Raw genomic sequence first — 27,272 nt, 5'->3', positions numbered from 1 at the left:
GAAGGCAGTTAAGGGAATTGTTCCCTTTTTGGACCTGAGAAGTTGAATTGCATTACATTAACAATTTTCCCAGAGTACATTGGCCAATTTCTAATTTTACCTTTCTGAACTCTGACTGCTTGGCATTAAATGTACAATTTAGTAAATTCTTAAAAATAACGAGGGGGCTAAGATGCCATTTGTGTGAAGCAAATAGCAAAGTGGCTTAGCTCGACCAGCAAGTCACAAATGTTTGCAACATCTGGCGTATTCGCTCTGCAGCAGTTGATTTGTTTTGGAGCTTGTCCAACATTTGGTACTGGATGAGAAGAAATTTCCTCTCGTTAAATGTTTGCAAATGAAGCCATTAGGTTCAATCCCTACCATAAAATGTATTCCCTAAACACTAACTCCATTTCTCTCCTGGCCGCTGTCAGAGGCGAAACCAGACTGTGCAGAACTTTGATGTCCTCTTTGACCCGGAGCTCAGTTTCCTATCACATATCTGTTCGATCACTAAGACTGCCTAACTCCACCATGATAGAATTTGCTGTCTTCACTTCTGCCTTAGTTCATCTCCTGTTGTAACTGTCATTCACACATCTGATATCTTGGGATTTCACTATTCCAATGCTCTTCTAGCCAGTCTCCCATCTTTCACCCTCCTTGAATTCATCCCACGCTCTGCTGCCCACATCCTAACTCACACCAAGTCTGTTCACACATATCAATCAGTGCTCGCCGATCTACCATTATTTAAAAATTCTCAACCGTGTTTTCAAATCCCATGCCCCTCCCTATCCGTCCAGTTCTACAACCCTCTGAGAGCTTTATGCCCCCTCAATTTTGGCCCCTTCTGTATCCCCGTTTTAATCACTCCACCAATGGTGGCTGTGCCTTCAGCTGCCTCAGCTCTAATCCCTGGAGATTCCTCCCTTAACCTCTCCAGCTTTTAGCTCACTCAGATCCTTCAAGGTGGTCCTTTAAATCTATATCTTTAACCAAGTTTTTGGTTATCTCATATCTCCCTGCATGAGTCAGTGTTAAACTTTGTTTGACATTTGTTCCTGTGAAGCATCTTGGAATGTTTTACTTGATTAAATGCAAGTTGTTGTGGTATCTCTTAATATCTTGAACCTCCAGATGATTTGTACATTAATAACAGTGCACAACATTAGCACAGTATTATATTTCCAGCCTATTGTGCCCTTCAAAGGAAACATTATATCCATGTACCATTATTTGGAAGAAAGTGTCTTCAATAAACATGATTTTGGATGAATTTTAAAATTGTTGGCTTAGAAGCATTATGTCCTTCTCAACATATTAGCTGGAGGATTTATAATCAACCCTTGCATGATGGGATGTGACAACATTTCTGAATGTTGCCCTTGATAAGACATGGAGACTACAGTCTAATTAAATGGTTGTATCTGGAATGGTCTAATATTTGTACATAAAATGATAATGGAGTGCCTATGTGGATGAGAATTGAAATCTTGATTTTTTTTGCTGAAATAAATTGAATCCTTGATAGGTTATGATGTGATATTAAAATGGCAAATTGGATTATTTTGCTTTGATTACCAGTGTCATATTAACAGGACTGAAATGACATTAGTGGGTGGTGCAATCCTTTCTGCGCGTATCATTGTGTATGTGCACAGCATTCAAGGCTTATGAGCCATGTCTATTTGACAGAAGGAAGATAGGTCTCCTTGTATTAGGCAGCCAGATGCTTAGTCAGTGTGACTTCTCTAATTTAGATGGCTTTCATCTGACAGTGAAGCAATCACCTTTGAGTCATTCAGAGATTAAACAGTAGGCAATTTGCTCGTACTGTTTTCAGCCTATTCGCCTTTATCTTTAGGCATGAACTCTTCTACCATATCAAAACTTTAAATGTACAAAAAGAGACAAATATTTTACTCTTGCACATGCTGATACCAGTCATACACTGCTACGCTGACTTAGTGACCTGAATCTTCTGGGGAGCAGCAATCAATGCAGGATTTCCGTTTTGCTCCTACTTTTCTGCACCACAGCGGAGCACCGCATTTCTGGCTGAGTCTTCCGACCCCGTCTTCTTCAGAGATCAAGCTCAGTCTACAACAAACTGCTTTCGTGTGGCACTGGATCGTCAGGGGGAAGACAAGCCACAGCCCCTTTTTACAACACTAGCTGCCACACATTCTGGTAAGCGTTCACTAACACACTGTAAAGCCTTGGCACATCTAAACAGCTTTTCAGTGTGTTAGTGAATGAGTGTATTGAGTGAATGGGTGAGTGAATGGGTGAATGCGTGGGTGTGTAAGTGCAAAGGGTGTGTAAGGTGGCAAACTGGTAGGATGGCCGCTGGATAGTGTTATAGCTGGGTAACGTGGTAGGTGCATAAGGTGGGTAGAGTGTCAGCTGGGCAGGATGGCAGGTGGGCAGTGTGGTAGGTAGGGTGGTAGGCGGGTAGGGTGGGTGAATGGGTAGCTGGGTCGGGGATAGTCAGGTCATGTCAGGAAGGGTTATCAGATTGGGGGCTAGTCAGGTCTGGTTGTGGAGGCAGTGGGGGGAGTCAGGTGGTAGGCAAGTCAGGTTGGGTTGATGGTTCATGGAGGACAGTTGGCTGGAGGGCTAGTTAGCTCAGGCTGGGGGGGCTTGGGAGGTCGACTTATTCATGGGGGGGGGGGGATGATTTGGGTGGTGGGGACTAGTCAGGTCTGATTGGGGGACTCAGGGGTCAAGGGTTTGGAGAGGTAGTTGGGAGGGTTCAATTGTATATTTACACAGGAGTTAAACTAGGATTTTTCTGACTAACTATTCCCAGGTAACTATCCATGTAATTAAGTCAGAGCTGTCCAAAGCCTATTTCTAACTCTGACTCAGAGACAGAAACCTTTTCAGAGGGTCCTGGGTGCAAGGGTAATTGCACGTCAGAAGTTCAAACTTGCTGGGCAATTTCCATGGAGTCAGTTTATCGGGACTTCCGTAGGGACTCGAAGCACATCTTGCGGGGTACGTGAGGTCTCTGATGATCTAGACACAGGAAGATTTGGGCCAATAGGACAGAAATGTCCTTTAATGACGCGTTGGGGTATTTCAATGGGATTAATGTTAACTTTGCACCTCAGATCCAGCCCACGTGGATTGATTCCAAGTGTTTTCTAACTGATGTGTGTTAAGTGCACTTATTACATGAAGCGAGTTTGGGTATTTTCAAAATAGCCTCCAGAGCAGGGCAAGGGCCCAATACAAAAAATTTCCACTCAAACTAAATTAACAATCTTACTCACACAGCCCCCAGGATGGCTTATATGGAAAATGGAGTGGTGCCATATTAATTGGGAATTATGCAAATCGAGGCTGAGTGGAAGAAGATGTACAAAACATCAAAGCTGTAATTGAACTGATCAAGACAAGTGATACTGACACTCATGCTCCAAATGGTCTATTTCCCAGTCCTAACATCCTTCACTTCAATCACCAGAAAATATATCAAATAAAAAGCATACATGAACAAGAATATTAGAGGGTCAAAAAATTCTCAATGTAGATGCACACTACGCAGAAGGATGGTGATTTATTTACCACTTTTTTGCACCGTAGTACTTAACAGGAATATTAAAACTCGGACCATGGTTGCAGCAGGTAGTCCAGGAACAGAGAGCAGGGAACGTGCAGAAACTGGCCAGGCAGAGAATGATCACAGTTCGTGCATAGTGACTTGCACACTCTTCAGAATTACAGTCTCTGTATTCATGTGAGGTCTGCTTCAAAGATAAAGGTCAGCCCTGTAGTATAAAGGTGTTCAGCATATCGAGGGTTAACCTGGGATTGGAGAATAGTGCTGCCCACAGTGCAATGTAGAGAATCACATTACAGTAGACAGGAGACAGAGCTGTATGGAGAGACTTAGTCAGAGTGAATCTGGAGTTAGCTCCTAGTCGGTCTATACTTTGTGTACATGTAAATAGTTATGTGTTACTAATAAACACAACTGTTCACCCTTTCAAGCCTCCGAACCTCTTAGTAAGACCTACTGAACAAACCCTTACAACATGCTGGCAACTCAGAACCAAAGCAGCTGGTGAAGGACCCTGAAATCATAAAAATAAAAGGAACAGTGTTCTGACCTGACTGAAGTGCAGCTGCTTGGAAGACACAGCTGGAGATCGCTGAAAAAGGAGCTCCATTGCAGACATGGAAGCTGATGAGCAGAAGAGAAATCCACAGTGCAGCTGAAGGACACCACCAGAGCATGTGGAGGTCCATTGTGAAACCCCAGCGACTGCAGATTCAAAGGAACTAGCAGAGGTGAACAAAAAATTCAGTTCTAAGCCTGAACTAGCCTTTAAAAGCCTTCAGGCTATTAATCAGTCAGAACAGTCCATTTTTTTCATCACCGCGGACAGCCTGTGTTCAGAGATGGCGCCAGAGCACCTGCCTGCCAAGCTCTGTTAAAAGAAAAGGGCGGGATTTTCCAGCCCCTCCCGAAATCAATGGATTTTTGACTAGCCCACCGCTTACCCTGCAGTGGGTGCTGCCATGGTGGGGCCGGAGAATCCCGGCCAAAGTTTTAAAAAGTCAGCCAAAGCCAGAAACCGCCTTTTAATCGCTCTAACATACTCCAAAAACTTTCCAATGGGTCCAAATCAATTAAAAAAATTCACTGCACAAAATCGATCCTTTTGCAGTTGCGTCAGTGATCACCGCGGGAGCCAACCAAAACCTGACAAACACCGGAAGAAGCCTTGAGGAAACAGTTACTGCAGCGCCATCTTTATAAGTAAAGCAGCATTTAAAGTTGTAACCCCCCGAGCTGGAAAGTAACTATAGATAATAAATCAACCCTACCGGAGCAATCTGAGCTGATACAAAGGCCAGACCAGGCACAGATTTAAGGGGTTGGCAAGGAAGATTTTCAAGATACATGATAGCTTCAGCATTAGATAAGAAGACTGAGGCAGAATAAATGAATACACCACTGTACTCAGTAGGGCTGATAGTTGATTACATCATTGCGAGGTGAGGGGGGCGGGGTTTGGAAGTCCCACTCAGCCCTCATTAATCTGTCCCACAGTGATTTATGGTTGCGGGGTGAGTCGGCTTGGAACATGTCAGCTCCATGCTGATCTTGTTTCCGGTGGGGGGGCCATGCAGTATGCCCACTAATATTATTCAACCCATTGACTCTTTCGTAAACGAATCATACAGATTGTTTGAGGCTGTGAGCACAGCAACTTTAAGTCAGAGCTTATATGAGACCGAATAGTAATTGGAGTGGCTGGTGATGCCCTTTCAGACATACTACAGGCAAATGGATATATGACTCTAGAATCAGGCTCACACTGAATGAGAAAGGCAAGTTCTCTAAGACCTCTATTCAGTTCTGAAGACAGATTGTGAGCAGCAAGGGCATCATGGCGCACCCATACAAAATGAAGGCAATCAGCGAGCTCCCAACCCCATCATCTATTCCAGACCTTCAAAGATTCCTAGGCATGGTGAACCAGTTGGCAAAACTTCTACCCAACCTGGCACAGGTCACAGGCCCCCTGTGACACTTTCTCAAAAAGATCATGGTGCTGGGACGTGCACCAAGAGAAAGCATTTGGTCGCGTCAAAGACGTGATGCACTCATCCGATATCCTGGCTCCCTATCACCCATCCCTTCCTAATACAATAGCAGTGGATGTCTGCAGACCTAGGGGCAGTGTTATTCCAGAAGCAACTGGATGAATGTCGCCAACCAGTGTATTATGCATCTAGAGATCTGTCAGACACAGAGATACAGTATGCTGTTATTGAAAAGGGAGATCTCACAGTCATGTGGGCTTGCGAGAAGTTCTCTGACTATATTATTGGCCTGAAAGTCACCATCCGAATGGATCATAAACCATTGGTTTCACTGTTAGATGAGAAGGAACTTGCAAAAATGCACACCAGAATGCAGAGGACCCACTTGCATCTCATGCGCTTCACACAAGGTAGGGAAACATCAAACAACTGCTGACACGCTATCCAGGGCCACAGTCGACCGTCCTGCGACACATGATGTGAACTTGGTCGATGAGGTCAAGTGTTATTCCCAAATGGTGAGAAAACAACTGCTGGCTACCTTAGGAAAGCTTGAGCAAATACGCCAGGAGCAGTTGAAAGGTGAGGAGTGTGTCTATATCCATTGTTACTGTCATTAAGGGTGGCCATAGCAAAGGCCAGATGGCAATAACGTGATATTTTGTTTTGAGCAGCAGAAACACTTCACCTTGATAGACGATCTGCTGGCATATAACCAACGGTTGGTCATCCCAGTCTCCCGTCAGCTGGAAATCCCCCAATGAATCCACCTGAGCATTACAAAGTGCAGAGCAAGGGCCCAGTCTGCAGTGTGGTTGCTAGTCCCAATCTGCAGTGTGGTGGTCGGGCCCAGTCTGCAGTGTGGTGGTCGGGCCCAGTCTGCAGTGTGGTGGTCGGGCCCAGTCTGCAGTGTGGTGGTCGGGCCCAGTCTGCAGTGTGGTGGTCGGGCCCAGTCTGCAGTGTGGTGGTCGGGCCCAGTCTGCAGTGTGGTGACCAGGCCCAGTCTGCAGTGTGGTGACCAGGCCCAGTCTGCAGTGCGGTCCTCGGGCCCAGTCTGCAGTGTGGTGGCCAGGCCCAGTCTGCAGTGTGGTGGTCGGGCCCAGTCTGCAGTGTGATGGTCAGGCCCAGTCTGCAGTGTGGTGGTCGGGCCCAGTCTGCAGTGTGGTGGTCGGGCTCAGTCTGCAGTGTGGTGGTCGGGCTCAGTCTGCAGTGTGGTGGTCGGGCTCAGTCTGCAGTGTGGTGGTCGGGCTCAGTCTGCAGTGTGGTCCCCGGGCCCAGTCTGCAGTGTGGTGGTCGGGCTCAGTCTGCAGTGTGGTGGTCGGGCTCAGTCTGCAGTGTGGTGGTCGGGCTCAGTCTGCAGTGTGGTGACCAGGCCCAGTCTGCAGTGTGGTCCCCGGGCCCAGTCTGCAGTGTGGTCCCCGGGCCCAGTCTGCAGTGTGGTGGTCGGGCTCAGTCTGCAGTGTGGTGGTCGGGCTCAGTCTGCAGTGTGGTGGTCGGGCTCAGTCTGCAGTGTGGTCCCCGGGCCCAGTCTGCAGTGTGGTCCCCGGGCCCAGTCTGCAGTGTGGTCCCCGGGCCCAGTCTGCAGTGTGGTGGTCGGGCTCAGTCTGCAGTGTGGTGGTCGGGCTCAGTCTGCAGTGTGGTGGTCGGGCTCAGTCTGCAGTGTGATGGTCAGGCCCAGTCTGCAGTGTGGTCCCCGGGCCCAGTCTGCAGTGTGGTCCCCGGGCCCAGTCTGCAGTGTGGTCACCAGACTCTGTCTGCAGTGTGGTGACCAGGCCCAGTCTGCAGTGTGGTGGTCAGGCCCAGTCTGCAGTGTGGTGACCAGGCCCAGTCTGCAGTGTGGTGGTCGGGCCCAGTCTGCAGTGTGGTGGTCGGGCCCAGTCTGCAGTGTGGTGGTCGGGCCCAGTCTGCAGTGTGGTGGTCGGGCCCAGTCTGCAGTGTGGTGACCAGGCCCAGTCTGCAGTGTGGTGACCAGGCCCAGTCTGCAGTGTGGTGGTGGGATCCAGTCTGCAGTGTGGTCCCCGGGCCCAGTCTGCAGTGTGGTCCCTGGGCCCAGTCTGCAGTGTGGTGACCAGGCCCAGTCTGCAGTGTGGTCCCCGGGCCCAGTCTGCAGTGTGGTGGTCGGGCCCAGTCTGCAGTGTGGTGGTCGGGAATATCAAGGGCAATTAAGAAATGATCTCAACTGCCAAGTAAGTACACTGCACAAACCTATCCAGAAAGAGCCTCTTATCCCCACACAATTCTCTACCCCAGGCCGTAGGAATGGTTGGGAATGGATTTACTCGTGGTTAATGGCAGTTCCTTCCTCTTCATGGTTGATTACTTATCCCAATGGATTAAAGTGAAGCAGTCACAGACAACGATCACAGAGACAGTCATTAGGTCCTTGAAAGGAGTGTTTGCAAACCATGCCATCCCAGACCCATGTGGTCTCCGACAACAGTCCACAATTCACAAATGAAGCTGCACTCAAGCTGTTAAGTGTTGCAGCTTTCAGCACCTTACCAGTTCCTCAAGGTATCCACAAACTAACAGTGAGGCAAAACAAGGCATCCGTACCATTAAAACTATCCTGAGAAAAAAAAGACTTCCCAACAGCGCTTTTAATACATAGACCTACCCCACTGCTATGTGGATTGGCCCCATCAGCACTCCTGAAGGGCAGAAAGCTTCACATTTAACTCCCAATGCTGCCAAAGAAATTAATCCCAGGATTGGAAGTCTAGGACTACCATGAAGTTCAGGACCAAGAACAATCCGACAGACAGAAACAGGCTTCCACCTACAACAGGAGGTATCGCACTGGAAACCTCCCCCACCCCCCCCGCCACCCCCAGTTACACAAAGTTGACAAGGTTTGGCTCAGGGAGTTTGAAAGAAAGAGTGTCATTGTCTGGAGTGATAATGATGACCAAGGTCATACCTGATATATACCCTGGAAGGCACGATTAGGCGGAACAGGAGAATTCTCCTCCTTGTCCCTCGAGGCAAACCTCCTACTACACATTATGCAAATCAGATGTAGACAACCAAGTGCCGGAAACACTGAATACTCTGATTTCAACTCCAAGCCAACAAAGAACTGAGCCTAGTACTCCTTCAAATGTGATCAAAATGTGATCTGGAAGGATTAAGCCTCCAGACCATCTGAATTTATAAAGTCAGAGGCTTGAGGGGCAGGGCGACGGGGTGGTGGTTGGAGGTGGTGGAGAAGAAGGGATAGCTCCTTAAAGAAAGATTGTACTATAAATATGTTGGGTGAATACTTGAAAGGAGGTAGAATATAAGGGTTTTTGTCATAGCAAGGGTTAATGTAGGACTGCAGAACAGTACCACCCACGGTATGATGTACAGAGTCACATGACAATAGACAGGAGACAGAGTTATATGGAAAAACTCGTGTAAGAGTCAACATGGAGTTAGCCCCTAGTTTGGGCTTTACTTTTTACATATTTAAAGAGTTATGTGTTACCAATAAACACTACTGTTCAACCTTAAAAGCCTCTGAGCGGCTTAGCGAGACCTACTGAACAAACACTTACAAGAAGCCTTGATTTCCTTTCAATCATTCTGTGCTTTTCATTTGATGGCCCTGAACGTTATCAATATCTGGCCTGAATATGTGAGGGATAATATGGTTAAATAAAAGTAATTCAACAGTTCGCTGAGTGCTTATGGTAAGAATCTGCCGTGGTTATTACAGGTCCATTCAATTCTAGGGGCTTGGTTGTGTGGAATGGAAGAGATAAGTGTGTGGCACCATCTCACAAGCACATAACATCTCCAGCAAAAAATATAAATGGAATATGAACTCTCTCTTTCACTTAAGGTGAAATGTTTGCAGAATCAATTAACTTTCACCATTGTTATATATCGAATAGAGGTTGAGCATTTTGTAAGTGATGATGTGGTGTGAACAGTGGTGAATGTCCTGAAGTGTAATATAATTAAAGTTCAAAGTGATGGTCATATAACCTTTTAATTAATACCATCACAATAAGGACAAAATGTATTAAGACTGAAAAAGAATGTACGAGGACCTCCTGGAACATACAGAAGGTTATTAACAATTCAAATTGATAAAAACATGACTTTTGTCCTTTGTAGAGAACCATAGAAAAGTTACGGTGAAGAAAGAGGTCATTCAGCCCATTGTGTCTGCACCGACCAAAAAGAGAAAAAAGAAACTAGCCGCTCATTTTAACCCCACTTTCCAGCACCTGGTCCATAGCCTTGCAGGTTACAACACTTCAGATACCTTTTGAACATTTCAGCTTCAACTACCAATTTAGGCAGTGAATTCCAGACGTCCACCACCCTCTGGGTGAAAAAGTTTTTCCTCATGTCCCCTCCAATCCTTCTACAGGCTTCAAAATTCAGCACAATAGCAGCCATAATTTTGCCGCCACAGGTGCCATTTTATTTCAAAATAGCTCCCATGCCGTGCACACATACTTTCAGCATGACCTGCCCCAGATGCCATTTTGCTAGGGCATTAGTGTTGTATTAGGAGTGTGAGGCAGGAGTATGCAGAATAGGAAGATCATGATGTCAGTCAGAGTGTAGCACGGATTTACACCAGTTTTTCAAATTTACCACCCAAGCTAACATCCTACCTTGTCTTCATATAATTAAATATGTGTTCAGTAGCCAGGAGAACCTCCAACGCTATTTAAAGGGATCATTATCTAGTTTGCTCACTGATTAAATTCTACTGGCCATGTCTCAGTTGTAAAGTGCTGTGAGTTTTCTATTTAAAATTGGTGAAGTACACAAGGAGCAGTGTTGCACATGTTAAAGATCTTGTTCTGACTGCAAGGCTTGTGGGAAGATGTTGGATTCAATGTCCTGGTTTGTTGGGGATAAAGGATCAGGGTTACACGCTTGTTTCGGGGTGACTGAGTTGGTACCAAGGCAGTGAAGGTCAGTAGACCATTCTTAGAAGAAACACAGGGCGAAATTTTACGGCAGTGGGATTTTACGTTCCTGCTGAAGTCAATGGGAACTATAATGTCTCGCAGCATTTTACAGTCCCGTCCCTGCCGAAACGGGGCCATAAAATTCTGCCCACATTCTGTTTATTTACAAAGGGAACTCAGCAGCTACACTTGTGTGCTTACAACTCAAAACTCTGTCTTTACTCTTCAGACTCTAACTCAAGACAACTGATTACAGAGGTAGCCTGCGCTAATCTGCTGTCGAGTATCAAGGTCATGTGATCTTACATTACAACATTTGTCCTAAAGGTATATTACGTACTAGATTACTACATCCTTCCCCCTTTACTCAAAAATATATTTTACCATTTTTCACAAAATATCAAATTACTCACAGATAAATCATTTACTAAGTCAGTCTTTCTGTGGGTTTCCTTACACATGCAGAACTTCACAACTCTATAGTTTATGATGTTTGATCCAGAACTTCCCTCACTGTCATCATCTGAGCATCTGGTTCTTCAGCAGATACCTGCAAATCTTTTCCTTCGACTCTTTCAGATGCAGCCGGCCCTTCAGACACATCTGTATTCAGTTGAGTTCTTTCAACAAGAGACATTGACGCAATCACAAACACTTGGAATCATTTCTGGGTATTTTTTTCTCCTCTTCTTATATGATCCATATGTCTCCATATGGCACGATCTTCCACTTTCTCATGGTAGGAAAAAGGTTGCGTTATTGTACTTATTTCATCAAACAACCATGTTGGCCCTTCTCTAAAATTTTTCACAGTTTCTTTCCCTCCTAAGTTAAACATCCTGTCATGACTGTGACAGTCATGCCCAATTTTCTGACTTCCCTGACTTCCACCTTCCCCACCAAGTTTGGCATAATTAGGCATAACCCCAATCAGAAACTGGTTGTCAATAATTCCGCAGGTGTGACACCTGTTGTCATATGAGAGGTGGTTCTATGGAAAAGAAAAAGTGCTAATTTATTCACAAAAGAATCTCCAGACAATTTCTTCACTCCAGGTTTGAATGTCTGAACTGCTCTCTCAGCCAGTCCATTTGAAGAAAGGTGGTATGGTGAAGTGAAATTCAGCACTCGTGAATATTGTTCCATTGTCTGATACAATCACTTCAGGTAGTCCGTTGATTATGAAACTTTGTAGCAGCTTGTCCATTGTAGCAGAAGATGTCGGCGACCTCACTTCATATTTATGCATCCATATTGAATGTGCATTGACGATAAGTAGAAAAACTGCTCCCATAAAAAGTCCTACATCGTCGATTTGTACTCTCACCCATGGCATTCCTGGCCACGCCAAAGGCGTAATGGAGCTGTTACAGGTAATGTTTGTACTTGCTGACACTGCATACAACATCTCACTATGTGTTCTATTTCTCCATCCATCCCAGGCCACCATAAATAACTGTGTGCTATTGCCTTCATTTCGGAAATACCCGGATTTGCACCGTGAATTTCAGATATGAATGGCTTTTGTCCTTTTGGAGGAGCAATCACTTGTGCTCCACACAATAGGATACGTTCATGGCTGGTTATTTCCTTCTGCAGAAATATGGTTACATTTCATCAGACTCTTGTCCTTGTAAACAACCATGAAGGACTAAGAACTTGATGTCACATTTTGGATAAGACTGAGTCTCTATTTGTCCAATCTTTAATTTGTCTAGCACATATCAGAGATGAGTCCAAGAAGTTCAATAATAAAATGAATCCTTGAGGAACTGGAATACCTTCATCTATTACTTGCATGGGCAAATGACCGAGTGTATCTACGTTTGCAATTTGACTTCCGGGCTTACGACTGAAAGCAAACTCACACACTGCCAAGATCAATGCCCATCTTTGTCTTCCTGCTGAGGCTATGGAGGTATAGCCTTTTCTTCACTGAATAAACCTTAAAATGGCTTGTGGTCCAATATGATAGTAAATTGACTGTGTACATATTGGTGAAACTTCTTAACACCGAAAATGATTGACAGGCTTTCTGTTTCTATTTGAGAGTACCCTTTTTCTGCAGTCTTGAGTGTTCTCAGTACATATCCTACAGGTATTTCTGATCCATCGTACATTCAATGGGATAGCACTGCTCCCACTCCGTAGGGAGATGCATCACACATTAAGACCAACTCTTTTTTTGGGTCAAAATGTACTAGAAGTGTAGATGATTATAACAACTGTTTCACTTTTGTGAAATTTCCTTCCTATGGTGTTTGCGAAGACCATCGCTGTTTTTTCTTGAGCAAGTAATACAGGGGTGCTAGTTCTGTCAACAAGTTAGGTAAGAAGCGTCCGTTGTGATTGATCATCCCTAAGAATGATCCCAGTTTGGATGTATTCTTTGGTGCTGGTGGCTGTCTAATCGCTTTCACTTTTTCTTCAACTGAGTGTAGACCTTGTGAATCTACCTTGTGACCTAGGTAGGTTACCTCTTTCGCTTGGAACGTGCACTTTGCTTTTTTCAACCGCACTTCAATGTGCTAAAAACATTTCAAAACTTCTTCCAAGTTCATCAAATGTTCCTTTTCAGTGAGTCCAGTCACAAGAACGTCATCCAATTAAACTACAACATGGGGCAGCCCCTATAGCAAACTTTCCATGGTTCTTTGGAATATGGTGCAAGCTGAAGTTACGCCAAAAGTTAAATGGGTATATTGGTACAACCCTTTGTGTGTATTAATGGTGACAAACTTCTGGGAGGCCTTCTCTAATTCCAGTTGTAGATAAGCATGACTCATATCAAGCTTTGTGTAGCCAGTTCCACTTGCCAGTTTAGCGTACACATCTTCATTTTTTTTTATTGTCCAACTCAGCCACTTTATTGACAATAATTTGTAGTCCCCACAAATTCAAATACTTCGGTCAGGTTTGAGAACTGGTACAATTGGTGCTGCCCACTCTGAAAACTACACTGGTTGTATTACTCCCAGTTTTCTTAGTCTGTCCAGCTTGGCGTCTACCTTTTCCAGCATTGCATAAGGTACAAGTCTTGTCTTCATGAATCTGGGTGTTGCCTCTGGATCTACATGAACTTTTGCCTGTGGACCCTCAATCTTTCCAAGTTCATCCTTGAAAACTGAGGCATAATTTGTAGTAGCTCTAATAGCCCATTAGTTCGCCATTGGAAAATTTCAGTTCATTCCAATTTAATTTCTTTCAATCAGTTTCATCCAAGAAGACTAGGTCCCTTGCCTGCTACCACCACCAAGAGTAATTTCACTGTTTGGCCTCCATAATGTACTGTGACTTTACATATGCCCTTGACCTGTGTGACTTCTCCCGTGTAAGTTTTCAATTTGGCATCAGGTTCTTCCAAATTTAGTTTATGTTCCCCATAATTCAGGTATTTAAAAGTATGCCCACCTATCACCATAGTGGCTGCTACACCTCCATTCTGATAGGCCTTTCATTCAGTCTCATGATTATATAGATAGGTTATGTTCTTCCTACCTTTAAATATCTGAATCTATTACTTCAGGCTTTTCAACGCTGGTAATCTCATTGGGTTTTTGCTTTTGTCTGAATGTCTGCCTGATTCTATCTTTACAATGTCTCATGAGGTGTCTATTTCGATGGCAGAAAAAAAGCATTTGATCTTTTTAAACTGTGATTCATTACAAGGTTGTTTGCTTCCACCTCTGTTACCATTATGCCATGTTTCTGCTGCTAAGTTGTCTCTTTCGATTTGTCTGCTAGCGGTGGCTGCTTCTCACTTCTGAGCAAAGCTTTGCACTTTTGTGCTCTTTTTGGCTGAGGCTCTCGCCCAACGTGGAGGACGGTGCCGTTTTGTGCTCCCTGTATGGCTTTTGAGTCCCGCACTGTGCCTTCCATTGCCTGAGTGATTTCCAATGCCTTCTGAAAATCTAAATTTGTTTCAGACAGTAATCTCTTCTGAATCGCATCTTCATTTGTACCGCACATCAAACGATCTCTAAGCATATCATTGATAGATGAAACAAACTCGCAGTATTCAGTTAATTGTTTCAGATTTGCCACATAACAAGCAACTGTCTCCCTGCAGCTCTGTTCCTTGAGTTAATTTTGAACTATTGCATCATCACCGATGGCTTGGGCTGGTAATGATCCTTTATGAAGTTCACTAAGTCATCAAAATTTTTTGAATTTGGGGTACTGGGTGCCAACAATTTTCAAATTAATCCGTATGTCTTACTCCCACACTTGCACTTCTTCTCCTTCCCTGCGCTGTTGTTCAACATAATGAGATCAGTCGTCCAAGGTTAGATTGAAAGGCTCCTCTCATCCGAGCTGTGGCATGCTCTGAGGGGATTATTATGACAATCAGGAAAGAAATTTTTATTTATTCACAACTACTATGCGAGGTATGGCCCGATTTCGGTTCCTCTGATTTACTTCGCTCTTTCTTGTTTTTTTACCTCCCCTTTTGAGTATTTTCTGATTTTTACTCTCGTCACCAGTTTGTTGGATCCAGTGCCCTGGTTTGTTGGGGTTAAAGGATCCAGGTTGCACGTTTGTTTCGGGGTGACTGAGTTGGTACCAAGACAGAGACGATCTGTAGACTGTTCTTAGAAGAAACACATTCTGTTTATTTACAAAGGGAACTCAGCAGCTACACTTATGTGCTTACAACTCAAAATTCACTCTTTGCTCTCCAGATTACTCCAATATAGAGGAGACCGCATTGGGAACAATGAATACAGTAGACTAAGTTAAGGGAAATGCAAGTGAAATGCTGCTTCACCTGAAAGGAGTGTTTGGGACCTTGGACGAGGAGGAGAGAGGAAGTGAAGGGGCAGGTGTTGCATCTTTTGCGTGGGCATGGGGAGGTGTCATAGGTGGGGGTTGAGGAGTAGGGGGTGATGGAGGAGTGGACCAGGGTGTCCCGGAGGGAATGATCCCGACGGAATGCAGCCGATGGGGGGTGAAGGGAAGATGTGTTTGGTGGTGGCATCATGCTGGAGTTGGCGGAAATGGCAGAGGATGATCCTTTGAATGCGGAGGCTGGTAGGGTGATAAGTGAGGACAAGGGGGACCCTATCATGTTTCTGGGAGGGAGGAGAAGGCGTGAGGGCGGATGCACATCCTGATGATCTGTGGTTTACTGTGCAGGTTGGGTACAGGGTTAGAGAAGCTGAAATCTGTGCCAGGTAGCTTGTACACTGAGGTCACTACTACTTTGCTCAGCACTACAGTTAGAATTTCGCTGTTGTCATCCTCTGTTTTAGATGTGGCTTCTACAACTGAACGAGCTCTAACAAATACAGCACTGCCATATTGTCAATGAGGTCTTTCAATAACCAGGAACATTCCTGGCATTTTTGGGCGGTTGTTCTCACTTCCTCTATTTATCGCCTGCAGACAGAGGACATCACACTGCAACTCATTGCATAATGTAGCGAGGATGTTTTGTTTAGCTATAGAGAACCCTTCAACATTAGCAGATATAACAGTCAATGCCGGTCTTGAAAAAGACCCATGTTTCTGACATTGACGACTTCCATCTTCAGGCATGATGTCGATACTTGATCAAATCAGCGGTATGAAAATGTTGTATACACTACTTGTTGTGTGTGGTGGTGGTGGAATTGTTTGAAACAGGGCCCCGATGTGAATGCTTCTACCTTGGCCCCCACCAGCCTCCGCATTCAAAGGATCAACCTCCGCCATTTCTGCCAACTCCAGCATGATGCCACCACCAAACACATCTTGCCTTCACCCCCCTGGCAGCATTCCGTCGGGATCATTCCCTCCGGGACGCCCCGATCCACACCTCCATTACCCCCTACTCCTCAACCCCCTCCCATGGCACCTCCCCATGCCCACGCAAAAGATGTAACACCTGCCCCTTCATTTCCTCTTTCCTCACCGTCCAAGGGCCCAAACACTCCTTTCAAGTGAAGCAGCATTTCACTTGCATTTCCCCAACTTAGTCTACTGCATTCCCTGTTCTCAATGCGGTCTCCTCTACATTGGAGAGACCAAAGGTAAACTGGGCGACCGCTTTGCAGAACACTTGCGGTGTGTCCGCAAGAAAGACCCAAACCTCCCTGTCACTTGCTCCACTCTGCTCTCTTGCCCACATGCCTGTCCTTGGCTTGCTGCATTGTTCCAGTGAAGCCCAACGCAAACTGGAGGAACAACACCTCATCTTCCGACTAGGGACTTTACAGCCTTCCGGACTGAATAATGAATTCAACTACTTTAGATCTTGAACTCCCTCCTCCATCCCCACCCCCTTTCTGTTTCTCCCCACTTCCTTTTGTTTTTTCCAATAATTTATATAGATTTTTCTTTTCGCACCTATTTCCATTATTTTTAAATCTATATCTTTTATGCCCTGTTAGCCTTTCCACCTCATCCCCGCTAGAGCTGTACCTTGAGTGTCCTGCCATCCATTCTTAATTAGCACATTCATTTAGATAATATCACCACCTTCAACACCTCTTTGTTCTTCTGTCTGTGATATCTTTTGATTATCTACTCCTATCACTGCTTGCTTGTCCCTACAACCACACCCCACCCCCCACTTTTCTCCCCCCACCCCCCACCTTAAACCAGTTTATATTTCACCCCTCTCTTAATATTCACTCAGTTCTGTTGAAGGGTCATGAGGACTCGAAACGTCAATTCTTTTCTTCTCCGCCGATGCTGCCAGACCTGCTGAGTTTTTCCAGGTAATTCTGTTTTTGTTTTGGATTTCCAGCATCCGCAGTTTTTTGTTTTTAAACCAAACCCCTCTTGGGCCTACTATCAGAAGGACAATAAGAAGGAGAGCATGATTGAGCAGAGGCAACTTGCATTGCAGCAAAAATGCACTGTCTCCCCAACTTCTGTAGGGCATTTGCTGCAAGGTCCTGGACACTGGATCATGCAGTTGCTGAGGTGGCCGTTGGCCGGGTCAGTTGCAGCCCCACTGACTTCAGAATTGGAGAGCGGTTTTGGAAGCCTCATGGTGGGCGGAGCCAATGCTTTGGGTGTGAAAAGCAGAAAGCAGCCCTATTGGAACTGCTCAAATCAGTGAGTGAGTTCTCAACACTTTTGAATTTTTTTGTATCTTTAAAATAACCTGTTTTTACTTCTGTTTAGTACCAGTGAAATAAAAACTCATTTGAACCTTCATGTATTCAGTGTGTTTTTTCAAACATTACAATAGAGGAGAACAAGCTACTCCGAGTGAGGAGAGGAGGTGGGGAAGAAGGACTCTCAGCAGGAAGCCTTATGCTCCCGGATCCTCTCTTACCTCAGCTTAAACATACATTGAGCAGCGTGCAATGTTTCCACTTTACAAAGGAAGTGTTCAATGTAACCTGCTACCTATTGCAGGCAGACCTATATTGAGCAGAGTGAAAGCCGTGTTGCAGGTGGCTGTGAAGGTAATCGTGGCCATGAACTTCTTTGCAATGAGAGACTTCCCCAATGGAGCTGGGGACATCTGTAACACCCCCTAGTTTGTCACCTACACCTGTATAGGTCAGATGACTTATGCTCTTTATGCCAGGATAGGGGCTTAAATAGCATTCTCTCTAGCCAGAGAGGAGTAGATAATGAGTGCACTTGGCTTTGCCAGAATGGCAGGCTTCACCATGGTGCAGGGAGATCTCAGTTGGCCTTGCAGGGTGACCTCGAGTAGCTCTGGCTCCATAAAACCCAGCTTCGGGCTGCACTGCCTCAGTGTGGGTGGCAGTAGCCTGGGCTCCTGGCTGACCAGCAACAGCAAGAGCACAGCAAAATGAAAGTGATGGACAGACAAATGCTGTCATCATATTTGTGGACAGCTGCTCAATACCATCATTTAATTTAACAGGCAATAAACTGCAATGGAAAGACTAAGTATTGGGTTAATTGCGTTTTACGAACCCCAGCTTGTTTTTGGGGACTATCCAGTTTTTCCCTATGAAGTCTAGTGTTGGAAGAGTTGTACAATTGCCAAATGTTTTGTGGGGGTTTTATCCTATGACATTGACTTTTAAACTACAGTACAAAAACTGCAACTTATCTTTACACATAACACCTTTTATGTAAGAAAACCTCCCAAGAAACTTCACAGGACCATTAAAAAACAAAGGATGACACCAAACCACTTAAGGATATATTTTGTCATGAGACAAAAAGCTTGGTCAAAGAGGAAGAGAGAGGCACCATTTCTTTGACCATGAGCAGTGACAGGGGGAGATCAACAACTGCATCTAAAATAATGGATATTACTTCTTAGACATTCTAGATCACCTGTACGACAGGCTCCTCTGGACAGCTGGGACTAGTCTCCAATCCTTTGAGTCAGTAAACTATCTTTAGTATTATTGACTATAAATTTCCACCTTCACAATTGATTCTAATTATTTTTGTATCAACTGCATGTCCTACTGACATTTTAATGGTGTGGACGCTGTCTAATAAAACCAGTATCACAAAGAATTTGGCTTGCCTACAATGCTGACAACCTTTTGTCTGTGGTATTAAAAAAATGCTGTATCAACAGAAATTATTTTCTAAAGCAACAAGGTTCAGGACTGTATTCTTGGATTAAGGGTCAAAAGCTACCTGTGTCAGGTCAGGTAGAAGCTGTACTGAAATCAGGCAAATCCCATTGGAAAATGTTGGACAAAGGGAAAGTTGTATAGTCCTAGGGTGCAACATCTCCTAACATGGGGTCTCTGGGAATAGGTCCTCTTTACGTTCCACCAGCTGTTGAGTGGTGTGGGGAACAAGAGACCAACAGGGAGGAAAACTAAAATGATTAAAGTGGGAACAAAAAAAGGCATTTTCAAATTCAGGATCATATGTTGAGCAGCTTTGATTGGCCTGAATTTTTGTTTCCTTTGGGCTAGCACGTTCTCTTTGGAATTATTAACTGCAACTTATAAAGAAGCTTTAAGCCAACAGATTTTAAGTTGTAGTTCAACGATGAAGTGTTTCAGGTTTTTGCTTTGGTGCAGCACTAAGTAATAACAACAGAGATTCCCTTACAGCTCCTCACCTCAGAGTGTTTTCAGGGTAACATCCAAAAAGAGTGAATGCTGAGCAGGAGAGGGAGGGGGATTAGACTTTATGGAAGGAAATTTGAACAGAAAGGTCTTTAGGAGATCTTTGAAAGAAGGGAATGAGATATCAACGAAGAAGCGCTCAGCACAGCAGTTTGGGCGGCAGAGAATGGTAATGAAGCAGTCACTTTGTGGTGAAGCAGGGCATGTGGGAAACAAGAAACACATTGGTAGTGGAGGTTGATGGAGTTAAGGGAAGTTCCCTTTCTTCCCCCCATATTGTTCTCCCTTAGCTTTCATTGGCTGTATATTATTTATAGACAAAATATCTGGAATCAAAATGTCCCCAAGTTAATGCCACTCCGAACCTACCTCAAGAAGGTGCTTGTGAATGAGGTGGAGGAGTTTAGCTTGGGGATGTCACCCCATTTCTCTTTCTTGCTCTGTGCACCTTATCCCTTTTGCATCCAACCCACTCAAAACCTATGCTGATTCCTGTTAAAGTGGTGAGCCTACATCTTGATTGCAGATAGCATGCTGAATATGGACAATATTATGTTTACAACTGGAGGAAAAAGTAACATTTTAATTTGTTGCATGAGATGCTTCAGTTGAGATACAAAAAGTGATGACTGTAGTGTTAAGAACCAATAAAGTGTGTTACAGCTACCTCTGAGTTTGTCTACCTCTCTGGTTTAAATGCAATGCCTAAGCAGTCAAATGTTAACAGTATAAAATGAAAGTGAAGATAATCTAAAGGATTGGATATGATTACCGAGGAACTAAGCAAGTAAAATGTGCAATTTTAATCAATATTATTTTTGAGGGACTGAGTAAATATCTGTAAACAATAAAGGGCGTGTGGTAACTTTTCCTTATTCATGATTTACCAATCACCTACATTCAATATCAAGAAGGCTCAGTAATATATAGAAATGGATAGATGCAAAATAAGTCTCCTGCAACATTTCCCAAAATCAAAGGAGCGTTGGTGTGATTTTTTATCTCCCATACTAGTGGGTCATCTGAATGAATAACATTGGCTCATCTGAATTGTAGAGAGTTTTGTATTCCCCACAGGCTCGCTTGTAACTATACTTAAACTGTATTTAACCAAAAACCTTCACAAGCTACTCAGAGATGAAACATGATATCTCCTCAGTTTGGATATGAGCCCAGGTCTTCAAGGTGAAAGGAAGGTATCATCAATAGTAATGAAATAGTGACATGGCCGTGCATGCCAACACAGAGATACAAACACACCTCAACCCCAAAAGCAAAGGGAACAGCCTATTTATCACAGAGTGGCTGCTGCAGAGAACTCCATCTATGAAAGGGAAACTTCCGATTTAATAAATCATGCAGAGTTTGCAGCAAAATGTCACCAGAGAATGCCCGCTGGCTACATTTGTCCGCTACACTCAGAGGCTTTGCATAATAAAATCATGCTCAAGTCATCCTGAGGAACAAGGCTTCTGTCTTTTGGGACCTGTTCTAGAGTGTACCCCTTAGCTACTTCGCAGTGAGGTGGGAGCTGCTTCTAAATTCAATGTTTTAAATAGGAAAATCACTGCAGGTAGATAGATACATTGGGCAGAATTTTTAGGACAGTGTGTGGGCACCCGCCCATCCAGATCGCATGCAAAATCATGCAGGGTGATGCTGGACGAGCATCCCGATGTCATCCCAAGCTTGCGTGATATTTCGGTCACCGGGCGCACGCAGAAGTCGGAAGTGTGCCTGCTGACAATTAAGAGGCCTATTAAGGTCATTGAAGTTGTAATTGCCTCCAATTTTTCATGGTTCGTCCAACTTTACTGTTGGCTGATGGGCGAATTGGCCAGGCATTTTTCATGAAGCCTTATCCAAGGGGATGAGGTTTCCGTTATTAAACAAAAAATAAAAATCTATGGATAGCATTTTTATCATGTATATATTCAGCTTACTAATTGTGATGCTTGGACATTTTTTTTTCCTGATTTTACAAACGTTATTTAACTGTTTTCAAGTCTTCAGCTCCCTGAGGCAGTTCTCTGTCCTCAGGGAGCTTTCATTCAGCGCTCCCCTGCGCCCATGGAAATGTAATTGCCCAGCCTCCCCCAATCCCACCCTGGCAGCACTAAGCATTTCTGCGCTTGCTTCACGCTGGCTGGCCGTTAAGTGGCCGGCCAGCATGTAATTGAGACTGGGGGCCCATCATGGTCAGCGGTCCATTCCCTGGCCAATCCTGGGCCCGCTGATCACACCCACCCTCCAACCTAAAAGTCCTGCCCATTGTCATGAAAGTATAATAATAATCATAATATTATCAGGATTTACTGTAAAAGTAGGTTAATAGTGGGGTTTGAATGGTTTCTGTATGTGTGGGATTTAATTGAGTTGGAGACAGCTGGCCTGGAGGCTTTGACTCATCCTAAAGAAGCTCGGTTTGAAATGCTAAATACGTAAACATGGCTGAAGTTTTAGAATGTGAGGTGAGGAGAATTTGCATTTTTTGATAAATCAGGGTAGTTTGAAGTTCAAAGAGATAGTCGGATGTTACACCTAGCCAGAGAAGCTTGGCGAAGCAGTGTGTTTCTTTTCCCCAAAGGGTACTGATAATATTAGCACCATGCAATAATTTATATTATGAGTAAAGTTCCAAAGACATATGGGAGCAACAGAACTTGCATTAAAAGGGAGAAACATGTATAAAGGGAAATGAGGCTATGTGTCAGGGAAGGCATTGCAAGATCTACCAGAGGTGTGAAAAGCCTTCAGTAGTTGTCCATTAAGTTGCTGACTAAAGAAACCAAAGCTGGGAAATGCCACTTTTGAAGTCTATGGTCCAAGGTATTTGTGTTAACTGGCTGGAATCTATTTAAAATATATATTTTTTTATTTAATGTTGCCTTAACAGGGGTGTAACTGGAAGCCAGATTAATTAGGGGTTTTTAGGAGTTATTTGTAGTAATTAGTAGTAATTTGTGTACCTATGTATGTGCTTGAAATCTTCTATGTTGTTAATAAATGCTTAATTTAGTTTTCTAAAAAATCTCTGAAGTTGAGGTAACTTATTACTTCTGAATTCAGGGCACACATCTCAAAATAAAACACAAATTGCAAAACAGTTGTGACTGCATGATCAAGTTTCCCGTGTGTATTTGATCTCCCTGAAACACATCATCATCTGCTGTATCATAATATACAAGTTAAACATTATTTTGTATTGTTTGCAATTTTTACCCTAAATCACTGCCGAGCAGAAAATGGTCATCTCGGGCACTAAGGTAACTTGTTTTTGTGTTTGCAGATTGCATTTTCCACTGTGTTAATGCAGTAGTAAAATTTTGTATCAATAACCTTTTGGAAAGTGAATCCAAATAAACTCAGCCGTGTCGAAAATTCTGAGATTTAAATAATGCAACCAGCTTGTGCATTGTACATATTCAGATGGGACTTATTTATATCGACAGAGGGAGGCCAGTGTAATTCAAGCTCCGCTTTCAACATTTGACAAGATTCTCAAAATAAAGTGCGCTCAAATCATGTGAAGTCATTAATGGTGATGATGTTCTTCTCTCATTACTGTACACTAAAGTGCAATACAATATATGGAACAGAAAATGTCACAAATTATTATTACAAATGGACTAACTGGAAATCAATGCAATTTGCAGCAGTTATGGAGAAAAAAATCTTTGCTGCAATAGAACAAGTAACTCACCTTCATCTGCGCAATCAAGCAAAAAGGACCCACAAATTTGATGCTCCGTGTGTGGCTTAAATTGTAGAATCAGTTGCTCCCAAACAGCGAATAAGCATTGTACAAAAATATTTAAGGTAATGGGAGCAATTTTAACTATTACGACTGGGTAAAGAAACAGATACTAGTGAATCAGCAGTTTAGAGCACTTTACAGCTAATGAAGTACTTTGAAGTGTAGTCACTGTTGCAATGGAGGACATATGGCAGCCAAGTTGTACATGGCAAACTCCCACAAACAGCAATGTAATCACGAACTGATAATTTGTTTTTATGATATTGATTGAGGGAGAAATATTGGCCAGGATACCAAGGATAGCATCTCGAACAATGCAGCACTCCCTCAGTACTACACTGGAGTGTCAGCCTCGATATTTGTGGAGTGGGACTTGAACTGAGAAGCTTGGGACTCAGAGTCAAGAGTGCTACCAACTGAGGCACAGCTTACGGACAAAAGGCTAACCATTCAAGGTGTATAACATGCTGCTTATTTCCCTAACCCTGTGGTAAAAGAAATCATGTTATATTGTTATATTAGTTGTAAAGAACTAGGAACTAACTGTAATGTGAATATATATCCTGGGGAGCCACTTTCACTGAGGCATGACCATCAGGTGATGAGTAACAACATAATCAGTCTACCAGCCACATAGAAAGCAAAAAAAAAAACACTAAGTGAAGCTTCAGTATTTTGAGTCTAAAGTATGAATGGAAGCAGAAGACATAACATTACTCCTTATATATGCACCAGGGAAGGTATGCTGATTAGACATTAGTGGGCTGTCTCAGTCATTTGCAGTACTGATTTGAAATTTGGGCATGTAGCCCTGTCACTTGCTAATCCATGGTCAGAAAACAGTGCTCTCCTGAATTTCTAATTTGCTGCTCAGCATGCCCGTCCTGGAACCAGACGCACAGAATTACACAGAGCTCAGAAACCATTTACTTTTATTCATCCATGTGATGTGGATGTTGCAGGCTTAGCCAGTATTTGTTTCCCACCTCTAATTGCCTTTGAGAAGGTGGTGGTGAGCCACTCTCTTGAAGTGCTGCAAGCCACGTGGTGTAAAATCTTCCACAGTGCTGTGAGGGAAAGTGTTCCAGGACCTTAACCTCGTGACAATGAAAGAACGGCAATGTGGTTCCAAGACAGGATTGTGTGTGGCTTGGAGTGGAACTTTCAGGTGGTGGCGCTCACATACGCCTGCTGCCTTTGTTCTCCTAGGCCAGGGGTCAGCAACCTTTCAGAAGCAGCATGCCGAGTCTTCATTTATTCACTCCAATTTCAGGTTTCGCGTACCAGTAATACATTTTAATGTTTATAAAGCCTCTATATATAATTACCCCCAACCTCCCCTCCAACTACATCCCCTTAACTTTCCCTCCAGCCACCCCCACCTCCTCCCCATTTCCCCCCACCCCATCTCCATCTCCCCCAGCCCCCAAGCCCGTCCTTTCCCCCACCTCCCCTCCAACCCCTACCCCCTAAGCCCCGCATTCCTTTCCCCAACTCCCCCTCAAACCCCTCACCCCACTTCCAACCTCCACCAACACCCCCCCCTCCCCTATACACATAGCATCCAGTTGGTATGATTTTAACTTACCACTTTTCAACCGTGAGCACTTTCCTGACAGTTGCGGTGCTGCTGCTGACCTTTGGGCAGCTACAGCTTTGTGGCAGGTTGTAAAAAAATATATATATTTGGAGCCGATCTGCTGCCCGCAGGTTGGAAGCAGCAGAGCAGCAACTGAGTGAAATTGACACTGACACTGACAGACCAGCTTTGAAAAGATCGGAACTCTCCACTTCCAATTTCTTTAAGCCGGTCTGTCAGGCTTGCGCCTCTTGCTGCTCAATGTGGACAACCATCTCGCGTGCCATTTTGAGCACACGTGCTATAGGTTGCCATTCCCTGTTCTAGGTATTAGAGGTTGGGGGTTGGAAGATGCTTAGTGAGTTGTTGCAGTACACCTTGTACATTGTACAACTGTGGAGGGAGATGATGTTCAAGGTGGTGGATAGGTGCTGTTGCCCTGGGTGGTGTTGAACTTCTTGAGCGTTGTAGGAGCTGCACTCATCCAGGAAAGTGGGGAGTATTCCATCACACTCCTGGCTCGTGCCCTGTGGATGGCGGGCAAGCTTTGGGGAGTTATCTCCTGACCCACTCACTGCAGAATTCCCAGCCACTGACCTGCTGTTGTAGCCACAGTATTTATATGGCTGGCCCAGTTAAGATTCTGCCCACGAGTGAGGATGTTGATTGATGCCTAGTTTTGAGCTGCGAGATTTGTTCTGAATCTCCCATTTAGCACAGTGTCACTGCCACACAACACAGTAGACTGTATCCTCAGTGTGAAGATGTAACTTTGTCTCCACAAGGACTGTGCGATGCTCACTCCTACCAATGCAATCATGAATAGAAGCATTTTCAACAGCTGGATTGGCGAGGACAGGATCAAGTAGGATTTTCCCTTGCCCTATTTCTCACCACTTGCCCCAGGCCCTGTCTGACAGCTAAGTACTTCACAACTCAGCCACCTTAGTCAGTAATGGAGCTACCAAGCTACCAATGGTGGGAAAGGAAAAGAAGACGCTGGAGGCAGGAGAGAAGAAAAAGCTTTCCTGAGCCTCAAAAATATTTTACAGGAAAAGCAACTTTCCATTGTATTTAAAAAAGTAAAATATATATTACTGTTGTTAATGTGGTAATAGTCAAAACTTACCTTTCTACGATGTTTGAAATTCAATCATATTTCTTTTCCCAACTTGAACAATATGTGCAATAAGATAAAATGTTATTACAATAATCTAATAAATTACAATATATGTTACAATAGGCCCTCAGGTGGTGCTGGGACTGCACAAGACTAGTATGATCAGTGTCTAGTTTGTGTTTCTGCCATGACTTCCAGCCTGTGCAACAGAAGGTTTGGAGGCTGTGCAGAGGATTCAGCAATGCATGAAATACAACTCCTCATCTGAACAATGCGATGTGGAGTTAGCTCCCTCTTTGGTAACAGCTGTCAACTTTCCTTCACTATCAGTTATGACAACCTCCAATGTTTCTCCTAGTTATCCAGCTCGTATCCAATTACCTCTGCAATCATAGCCACAGCATCTCTATTAATGGTTTTGCTTCCAATGACTGCACCATTCCCACCTTTTCCTTACCTCCATCAGGTCACATCATCCAAAACGAAGGCATCAGCTTTTACGTGTAGGCTGATGTCACTAAACTCCATGACATCTCTCAACACCTTCATTTCCTCTGCATTGGCAAATCACACACACATGCACACACACACACACACTTTCTTTTTCTCTCTCCCTCACGCGCGCACGCATACATACAAACACACTTTCTCTCTCTCCCTCCCTCACGCACACACACACTTTCCCTCTCTCTCTCTCCCTCACACATGCACACACACACAAATGCACATACACGCACACACACACACACACACACACACACACACACACACACACACAGGCATCCAACCTTGGATGAGCCATACCTCCTTCAAACTTCTTCCAAGAAAAATTGAAAATGTGTGTGCTCAGACCCTACTGCAAACATTCTCCATTCTCTCACCATTGGTTCTACTCCCTCCCCAGTCAATGTCTGAGCCTGAATATTTATAGTTCCAGCGAAGCGTTTGAGCCTGAGCCAATTCCACATCCTTGGCAGCATTAATACCTCAACCTCCATAACATTACCTACGTCCTCCCAGTCTCTCTGCTGCTGAAATCCTCATTTATGCTTTTATCACCTTCAATTACTCTCCTAACCAGGCACTACCTTCAACAATAAGCTCCAAAATCGAACTGCCGAAATCCAATACCAGCTCCCTTGTCTTTGTGGGCCGATATTGGTTACCAGTTTCTCATTATCTCAGATTTTAAACTGTTTACAAACTCCTCCCATCCATACACTTATTTCCTCTACCTCTGGTCTCTTGTTCACTGCCCCCAACTTCCCATTCCTGCCATCACTTACCCTGAGCCATGTCTTCTTTAGGAGAGGTGCCACGGTCTGGAATCCCCTTCCGAGAC

The sequence above is a fragment of the Carcharodon carcharias genome, chromosome 25 (genome assembly GCF_017639515.1).
Source record: "Carcharodon carcharias isolate sCarCar2 chromosome 25, sCarCar2.pri, whole genome shotgun sequence".
NCBI classification, from domain to species: domain Eukaryota; kingdom Metazoa; phylum Chordata; class Chondrichthyes; order Lamniformes; family Lamnidae; genus Carcharodon; species Carcharodon carcharias.
The sequence above is the reverse complement of the archived record's forward strand: the minus strand, read 5'-3'. Positions refer to the sequence as shown.